General features: G+C 37.8%; 1 protein-coding gene and 1 long non-coding RNA gene across 2 annotated transcripts in view; one reads left to right on the forward strand and one right to left on the reverse strand.

Annotated features, from left to right (window-relative positions):
* Nucleotides 1-9,882, reverse strand: part of LOC107757779 (T-cell immunomodulatory protein-like) — a 130,562-nt gene that overhangs the window by 116,090 nt on the left and 4,590 nt on the right. The gene's annotated exons all lie outside the window — the stretch shown is intronic.
* The window catches only part of LOC107757781 (uncharacterized), a 17,316-nt gene that overhangs the window by 3,725 nt on the left and 3,709 nt on the right, over nucleotides 1-9,882 (forward strand). The window contains exon 2 of the long non-coding RNA XR_001641966.1: nucleotides 6,175-6,177. This is a non-coding gene — a long non-coding RNA (uncharacterized LOC107757781). The remainder of the gene's footprint in view (nucleotides 1-6,174; nucleotides 6,178-9,882) is intronic.

The following is a 9,882-nucleotide window of genomic DNA, read 5'->3' on the forward strand; positions in this document are numbered from 1 at the left end:
GAGAATACTTTTTGTGCGCAAAGAAAACAAAAATAACAATTTATTTAACAATTCTTCTCCCCCGGGTTACATCTTCCGCCATTTTGGAGAGTACCCAAGAAGGTAATCGGCATAATCAGCGTTGTTTACGTTCGAGGGGAAAGCGTGCACATGAACGTAATCGGCGTAATCAGCGTTGTTTACACTTAGGGAAAAGTGTGCGTATGCATTGTGATGCTCTCCAAAATGGCGGAAGACAGTAATTCGGGGGAGAAGAATTGTTGAATAAAGTCGTTGTTTTTGTTTTCTTTGCGCACAAAAAGTATTCTCGTAGCTTCGCAAAATTGAAGTTGAGCTACTGATGTCACATGGATTGTTTTACTACCTTTCTGGACCTGGGAACATTACAGTTGCGTTGCTGTCTATGGAGGGTCAGAGAGCTCTCAGATTTCATCAAAAATATCTTAATTTTTGTTCCAAAGATGAACGAAGGTCTTACGGGTTTGGAACGACATGAGGGTGAGTAATTAATGACAGAATTTTCATTTTGGAGTGAACTAACCCTTTAAGTTTAGGTATTGGGTAGGATTATGGTCATGCAGAATATGTGCTTTATAAGTACTAATAAACAGCCAATATGTTAATAATAGGCATGCTAAAAAGCAACTAGTTCATAATAGTGAGAATTGGTCCCTGTACTAAAGTGTTACCCAAAATCCCTCTACTTTCTTTTCCTACAACTAAATTTCATTCCTGTGTCAGCAGAAGGATCCACCTCTTCACTTCTACACACTCTCAAATGCAGACCTTTCACTCTCTCACACATACACGGACTCATCCTTTAAAAGACATCCTCACACTTCCACACAATCATTCAATCTTTCTTTCCCACTAAGACTGTTCCATTACCGTGGATGATTCCTAGTCGGAGGGCAAATGCTATAGCTTGAAGATAACACGTAATATCTTCCAACAGCACGATTCTCTAGCAGAGAGTGAAACACAATGTAATGGACTTCCACTGCTGTCTTATTGCTATTCTCAGTTGTCATCTATTACACACCCAGAATGCTGTTTGGTATGTGTTTTTGTCATCTTTAATTGCTTCTAGAAAGCCGAAGCACTAATTTTTCCCTTTCCTGGTTTATTTCCATGACTGAAAGTATGATTTTAAAAAAAAAGTGTAATTGTGACTTCTAGCTTCTACCACATTTGCATACACCTGTCACAATTGGTTAATTCTTGGATTTCCTGTCAAACTCAGTACTGATGAGAGGAAGTCATAATGGATTTAGTCACAGAGTGCATCGAACCGTCTGTCTGTCAACCATGCAGGGCTATGATGTGGGTGCAATATTTCAGCATCACCAGAGACCCGAATCCCAAATTCCGCTCTACTTCACAGATACGAGGTGGCGGTTTCCAAGCCAACAGAGATACAAGCATATCCAGCACCTTATACCCCGAAACTAACATATAGCTCAGCAGCAGGGCTGTGATAATTTGGTGTATTAATTTGGATTTGGATAATTTGGAGTTATTATACAGCTTGCTCTCTGTCTGCCAACCAATCAGACTTAAGCTAAAGCATCCCAAACTTGGGGCAGATTCCCAAACTTGGTACTTAATCAGGTTACGGGGCACTTGTAATTCAGATTTGCTTTAACGGATTAAAAAAAGAAAGAAAGAAAACGGTATATTTTTGGTTCAGGATCATGCAAACATTCAGTTAAAGTGTTTTAGTTTAAATTAGTGTGTTTCCCCCCTCCCTCACACACCCACACAAGTCATATATACTTCCTTGATAGCCAGAGCTGCTGACAATCGCCCTGAGAGAGATCTCCTTACACTGTGAAGCACTGTAAGCACTTCTGTTTAAAATCACAACACAAACACACCTTTTCTTCACATCGTTTTGTAGAGTGAAAGGACAGCATGTTATTTTTGGAACAGCATACTACTATTACTATTGCTGCACTATATAGTATACATTCTGCTGTTCCTAATATGCAGATTGTCTGTAAATACAGATTTTGTAGCAGAGAACACCCAGAAAACCTACTACATTTGCCAAAATGTGCAGTCTAAATGATTTTATTTAAATAATTATATTTTAAAAACTCATTTAAATTCCTTAGCATCAACATAAATCTGTTAATTGTTAAAACAACAACATTTAATCAGTTAAAAAGTATGAACATGGTTTAAATATGGTTAACTGTGAAACAAGCAAGGGTTAATTAGATAACATATGCATGAGAATGATTTACATATAATCAATAGGATTTACAAATGCTGCTTGTGTATTAACACAATTTGGTAGTACTATTAAATCTCATTCTTGTTTAATTTATGCCACACAAACCTGCATCACATTAAGTTTATTAGGTTATTTCAAAACCATCCAAATGGATGAGAAATTTATATGCAATTACAATACGTAAATCCTAAATATTAGGCTTCAATGGTTTTGAGTGTATGGTTTCACTTTTTTCACTATTTGAAACATAGTACATATTCATTAAGTATTACAAATATGGTACGCTATTCATACATATCCAGCATGTTTGCATAGCCCATGTTCAAAATGGAGTCCAGAAGCGTGTTTTTGTTGAACAAAAGCACATCAGCTCTAAATGATAAAGGAGGGGAGGCAAAGGTACTGATTGGTAGTTAATTACGATGCATTCACAACTTCTGAGCTTTCATTAGTTCCAAACAATGCTGACATGCTGCACATTAAATGATCTCCATTATCATCGGCTCGCCTGCCGCGAGCAACTTCCTCCGCCTCTGAGGCACCATGCCGTCAGAGCAAGCGAAACCATTGCTTTCTCTCTCCATGTCTAGGCACCCATACATGTGAAGGCAAAAGATGTAAGAATGAGACATTCTGGGCTGGAAGTTTTGATTTCTGAAAGCTACAGAATGTTTTCACACTACAATGATCTCTTTCATTGCAAAAGATCAAGGAAAAATGTGACGTCTCATGATGTGACCCCAGTAAATTTAGCTACAGCTGCAACATCAAACATTCAACAAAACAAATCCTGCTACCAGTGCTAGCACCAAGCTAACAAAACCTTCAGCCTGCCCTCTGTCTGAAGACATTAGAGGGCACATCTCACATGTGTTTTGGCTGATGCCGCGGGGCTGTTTCTAGATCTTTCTCCTGAGGTTCAAAAGGTGGAATGCCGCTTATTTGTACAGCTGTTACTTCGCCAACAAGCCATGACTCCATCTCTAATGCCCTTGAGGGAGTCAATGAGCTAAGCTAGGCTGTCCTAAAGGGCCGAAAAGCTGTCAATGAGATCAGACGATGACGACTTGAGCTTGACAGGTGAATGAGACTTTGATAAAGAGGCTAACGACAGAATGGAGTGTTGTGAGAGTGACAAGACTCTAAAGAGACCTGGAAGAACAAAGTTAAAAGAATATGAGATGTCGATTTTGGATTGTCATCTCAACGGAGATGTTCTCAGAGGTTCTGCTGTCTTTAACCTCTCTTCTCTAGTTGAGCTGAAGACGGCCTTTGACATTATCAGGAAAAAGTCATGTCACTCATCCCTGAAACAGATACCCCCCTGACCAAATGACATTCAGACGGCAGACGTGAAGCACTTTTGACTCTGCAAATGACACCTCGAGCCTGGACTCAGGCATGCGCCATGGTAATGGCCTGACAGTGGCAGTTCGACAAATCTGTAATTACATTCCTGTGAAGACTTCATCTTGAATTCTGAAGTCATGCTGACAAAGTCACTCCATCTTTCTGGTGGAAGGCCACAGGCTATATCCTATGAGATTAGCACAGCGTGGTCCAATGTGATCAGTGAGGCGCACTATTCACTTCAAACAGGCTATGAGGCGGAAACAGACGAATAAAAAGAGACCGAGAGCATGAGAGAAACTGCCTCTTTCTCAAGGTCAGTCCTTCACCATTGTCGTCTCTGCAAGACGCCACAACCACAAGCACAGTCTCTTCCTACCTTAAAAAAAACTTAGCTCAGAAAACATGGGATATTTCATGCATTCTGATTCTGAATCCATCCTGAAGTTTCATTTTCGGACTCGAGATGCACTTCAGAAGACATAAACTCTCTGTATAGAAAATATATAATGAAACTCACTGAGTTGCTGAAAGGATAACAGAGATTCAAAAGGTTTTTCATGTAACCATCCAGTATCAGCTTGTTAACAGACTAGTATGCGTCACCTACATTTTGTAGATCTACGGCGGTTCCCAGGCTGAGGATTTCTTTACAGTCTGTTGAGAGAATTGAACTACGCTAAATGAATATTGAATGAAATTAATCTCAGAGGAAACAAAACTTCATCGAGATGACAGAGAGGGAATGTATAGAGGAAAAGTGTTGGTGGGTCAGGGGGGTTGAAGCAGGGCATTCAATCCAGAGCAATGGAAGAACTGGAGTCTATAAATAGATGCTGCATAAGCCAATATATAAGACAACAAATCCGCCGCGTTTCTCTAATCCTGTTTTGTTTTTTTTCAAAGCACTTCATTCATGAACATGACGGAACTGGCATAAAATGGAGAGATGCTATTCTGAAGGGATATAATCTTGTAAAACCATTACGGGAACAACATAGGTGGAGTGGAGGAGATTATGCCAACCCCACATATTCCTTATTCCATTTCGCTCATATTATGCTGGCAGACAGAGCAATGGGAAAAGCAGCTCAATTTATTTCACTAACAAGCTTAGATGCTCAGGCCACTCACAGGATTTTATTTATGTGCCTGCCTGCTTTTTGTTGGAATACAAAATAATATGTCTTTCCAGTCACATAATGTGCAAATTTGTGGGATGCAGAGAAATGTTTACAAATGTCACATTTTATTATTTCATACATCTAACTGATGCAGCATGTTCGACTATGACACATGCGGGAAAAAAAATGACGCCAAACCTTCACAAGTCAATGATCCGTGTTTTAACGTGGAGATGAAGATCAACAGCGAAAATGATTTCAAGACTATAACCCCCTTAAACCTGGCATTGACATGTTATTTTAGTCAGACTTTACACCTTCTTTCCAATGTGACTTACAAATCCATTTACATATTTCATAAGAGGTTGTGTTAACTGAAATGTATCTGCCATTTATCAAATTTTAAAAACATTCATAATGTGCTTGCTATTTGATAAATTAATCAGATATTGTTGATTAAATTGGGGGAATAAATAAAATAAAAATAAAATGAATAAACAGTTTCTGTTGTCTTGTTCACATTGCAAGAGCAAAATAATCAAATTGACGTACTTGATTAATTGCAGCAGCACAACCTCACTGCACTGCATACAGCGGAGTGAGGATAACGAAAATGCATTTGCATTTACATCTTCATTATATCTGGTCAAAATCTGTCTCAGACCACCTCAAAATACATTATCAGTGATCTGATCACAATGTGTCTTCAGCCCTATTCAGACAGTAATTGTTCCTCATGGGACATCTGTAAAAATAAATTTGCATGGTTTCTCAGTGATAAAACGGAAAGGTTCAGATGATGATTTATTCATGGTGGAGGAGGGAGTTTTGTGAACCTACAAACCCGGAAATCACAGAGCAGGCGCATGCTTAATATTTAAATATCCTATTTAACAACAGGAAAATTGCTATGATGGATGTCATTTTAAAAATGTGGAAATTAGCATAAATTTAATGTAACCTCTTATTTATACAAGGTAAACATTTGGCTCAGCTACTTGGTCGACTAGTAAAAGGATTGCTAGCACAAATTTCTATAAACGTCCATAGTTACATATTTTAAAACTGTATTGCATACCTGTTGCTGTAATAAAGGCCCATTATTATTTAGGTAAACTCTGAGACTAGATTACGAAATCAATAAAAAAAAAATCAGTTGTGATCTGACTAAAAAAAACAAACACATGATAATACCATATTATAGAGGGTGACAGTTATTATATAAAATGTCTTCAACAGACTTGAAACACATAGCACACAAGTTGTACAGCATGGACTATATAAGGGTTTTTTTTGTCCTTTTTGGAAGATATAGCCACTATGAACTGCAGTCCTTATGTGGAAAAACAGCTTTAAAATTTCTTATTCTATATAAAGAATACAGGATTGGAATGGCATGAAGGTGAACTATCCCTAGACATCACACATTTGGAACGGTCTGCCTGTCATCAGGTACAACAGGATGTATGTATTATGAAATCTCTCTCTGGCTCCATGTTCTGCACAAGTTTCTGAATATAAACGTACATGTCTAGTCTGTGACAATGCAGCAGCATTATGCAAGTAATCATAATAGTTTTAAACAAGCACCCCGAGCACAAACAAAATGCCAAAAAAAGCATGTGGGTGGATAAAACTGGCCCTGGGGTGGCAGAGAGTGAAAGAGAAAAGCGAAGACACAGAGAGTGGGAGAACGAGAATCGGAGCCAACTCAGGCAGGTTACTGAGTCTTCTGGGACGCTGATCCATTTAAACAGACTCTTCCATTAGCTACAGCCACTAATTGAGCGAAGAACAAATAAAGTCACGGTCCTTTTTAAAAATGCTTGATTAATACACACTGAACTTAATTAGGTCTGGTGGCTCAATCTTATCGGTTATTGTTAAGCATGCCTACTATTTCCCCAAAGGAACAGATTAACATTGGTCATCAATTGTGTGGGACAACTTCAGCGACAAATCTGCTCCCTCGACTTTTATTTATCATGTAAATGTTACAATTTAGCTCTTTGATATACTGCCAACTGTCTGGAAGGCACCGTATATCAGCTCTGTTCCTCAGAGCATGTTTACTGCTTATAAAAACGGAAGGCAGCGAGACGACATACATATTGAAAAATAATGAGATCTCTACTCACATTGTTTCAGGCTATTTGTCAGTAAAGCTGTGCCAGGTCTGTATCGCTTGTGTGACAGCAGAACAGCTTCCAGATGGTTTGGGGGTGGCAGTGATGCCAGGCTCCAGCCGAGAGGGTGGGAGATAAGTGCTATAGCAGCTCAGGGGCTTTGTTTTAGTATGGGTAGATGGAGTTGGTCCATATTGGTTAGTGAATTACTTTTTGACCTCTTTACCCTTTCCTGGATGAGATGCTTTTGGTCACTGTGACATAGACACATGACCACTCTGAGCCTCAACTACACTAATGGACAGTAAGACTTTGACAGGATTCTGCAAGAGAGCATTTAAATCGGTTTTCAGCCTTTAGAAGCACATGATTATTAGTCAATTTTATGTGACTGACAGGCAAGCTTAACAGGAAACTCTTCACCCTTGAAAACGGCTTTGAATTCATAAACAGATCATTTGATTTAAACAGGTTCAGAAAAAGAAAAAAAAAACACACTGGCATCAGGAGTCAGAGGCACCTGGCAATAAAGAGGATGCTGAAACGCACTACTCTTTTGGCTTCACTTATGATGACTGTGAGCCAGTACAGATAGCACAGCCTTTCACCAGGACAACAAAATGACATTATTTATGCAAAAAATAACTGTAATAGCATTTTGTGACAGGCTAAATTCAGACTGCAGTTGATTTGCCTAAATTTGACATCAGTTATAACTTACCCATGATGGCAGGAATCATAAAACAATGAATGAAAAATATAAACGAGCCTCTTGTGCTCACAAAGGCTGCATTTATTTAATCAAATGTCATTTTTATTATATTATTTTTATTATGTTATTGTAATTTTTATTATGTTATTGTTAAAACACAACAGAAATACCAAGAGAGTTTCAGTACTTCACAGACACTCCCCACAAGACCTGCTGCTAAAAAAAATGGGCCAGTATTACCCAGACGAAAAACAACATTCAGGAAGTATCCTGTCTTGATGACGGGATTACAAGCAGAGAGAAAAAGCATGACAAAGACAATCTAGAGAAGTAGAATAATGTAGTTATTGTGAATCTCTGTTTCAGTACATGGAAAGAGCTGCTAGATTTGTAGTCACTAAATTAGCTTATTTCATCCTTATAACTACAGTTGAGGTCAAAAGTTTACATCCCCCTTTCAGAATCTGCAAAATGTTAATTACTTTATCAAAATAAGAGGGATCATACAAAATGCATGTTATTGTTTATTTAGTACTGACCTGAATAAGATATTTCACATAAAAGATGTTTGCATATAGTCCAAGAGAAAATAATAGTTGAATAAAAAAAAAAACCACTTCAAGTTTACATCCCCTTGATTCTTAATAATAATGTGTTGTTACCTGAATGATCCACAGCGGTGTTTTTTTGTTTAGTGATAGTTGTTCATGAGTCCCTTGTTTGTCCTGAACAGTTAAACTGCCTGCTGTTCTTCAGAAAAATCCTTCAGCTCCCACAAATTCTTTGGTTTTCCAGCATTTTTGAGTATTTGAACCCTTTCCAGCAATGACTGTATGATTTTGAGATCCATCTTTTCACACGGAGGACAATTGAGTGACTCATATGCAACTATTACAGAAGGTTCAAATGCTCACTGATGCTCCAGAAGGAAAAAACATTGCATTAAGGGGGGTGAAAACCTTTGAACAGAATGGAGGTGTAAATTTTTCTTATTTTGCCTAAATATCATATTTTTTCATTTAGTACTGCCCTTCAGAGGCTACAGAAGATAGTTACATGCTTCCCAGAAGACAAAATAAGTTAAATTGAACCTGATCTTCAAATTCAAAAAGTTTTCACCCCCTGGCAGAGCAAACTTTTGACCTCAACTGTACATGTACCTTCTCCAAAACCTTAACCTCCAAAGACAAGTCAGCCAACCCAATGTTGACAAACGGAGCAAAACGAACTCGTAAAATGCAGAGAGACAAAGATTTTCAAACTTTTTCCTCACTGGCTAAGAAAATACGGGACACTTTCTTCACCTAGGCCTCTCAAAGAGACAAGTGTGATTTCTCTGGAACTTATTTCAGGACACATCTGTTAGACAACAGGCACATTATGTGAGTGGATTAAAAAAATCTTAAAGAGGTGTTACAAAAACGTAACACTTTCAAGAAGCCTTTAGAGAAGTTTACAATGCAAAAATATCTATAACCTATAGGGTCATTTCGTGTTCAACCAATTTCAACCAAATTTCAGAAATTTCCCTGGCTCACATTTTTGATTTTGCTAATATTTTTTTCTGAATATAGATCCTCATTGACATCCCCATATCTCTAGAACCGAACAATGTAGGGCCTTGAAAATGAAGATTTCAAAAGAAAAGTTTATTAAGAACTAGAATCTAAAATCATATTGAAATATCTTTAATACTTCTTGAGTTATAGGCACGCAAACTTTGGAAAAATAATACTTATGGCACTCAGAAAGGTATGTTCAATGCAGTTGTTTGGACAGAAGGAAACAAGATACATTTCTCTTTAAAAGAAAAGAATAGGGATGCACGATATTGGATTTTTGCCGATATGCCGATATTTTTCAACTCATTTTGGCCGATTCCGATATATTTCCTTTTGTTTGAAAACAACACCAAGTCTCTCCTGTGCAAAAATTATAAGCTAAATATTTTTAATTTTGGTTAGTTTTTAACAAGAACTTATTTGTTAGAATTAAATAATGAATAAATCAGTATATGTGTCATGTTTGTGATTTTTTTCATGTCAGCTATAGCTTCTGACCTTTAAATCAAAACATACTCATTATTTTATGACAACAATTACTGCTTTATTGAATCAGAAACGCAGTATAAATGTTATGACCAACAGCGCCCCCTACAGATTAAAACTCCTTACCGAGCGGCATTAGGACCCGGGGGAGGCTGCTGCTGCTGCTGTATGCACTAGTGAATGTTCACTCTATCGCAAATCACGTCGTTGTGTAGTGCATTCTCAATAGTGATGGGAAGTTCGGATCATTTTACCGACTCGGACCTTTGAGTCTCGTTCAGCA

The sequence above is a fragment of the Sinocyclocheilus rhinocerous genome, unplaced genomic scaffold (assembly GCF_001515625.1).
Source record: "Sinocyclocheilus rhinocerous isolate Xijiao unplaced genomic scaffold, SAMN03320098_v1.1 scaffold294, whole genome shotgun sequence".
Lineage (NCBI taxonomy): Eukaryota > Metazoa > Chordata > Actinopteri > Cypriniformes > Cyprinidae > Sinocyclocheilus > Sinocyclocheilus rhinocerous.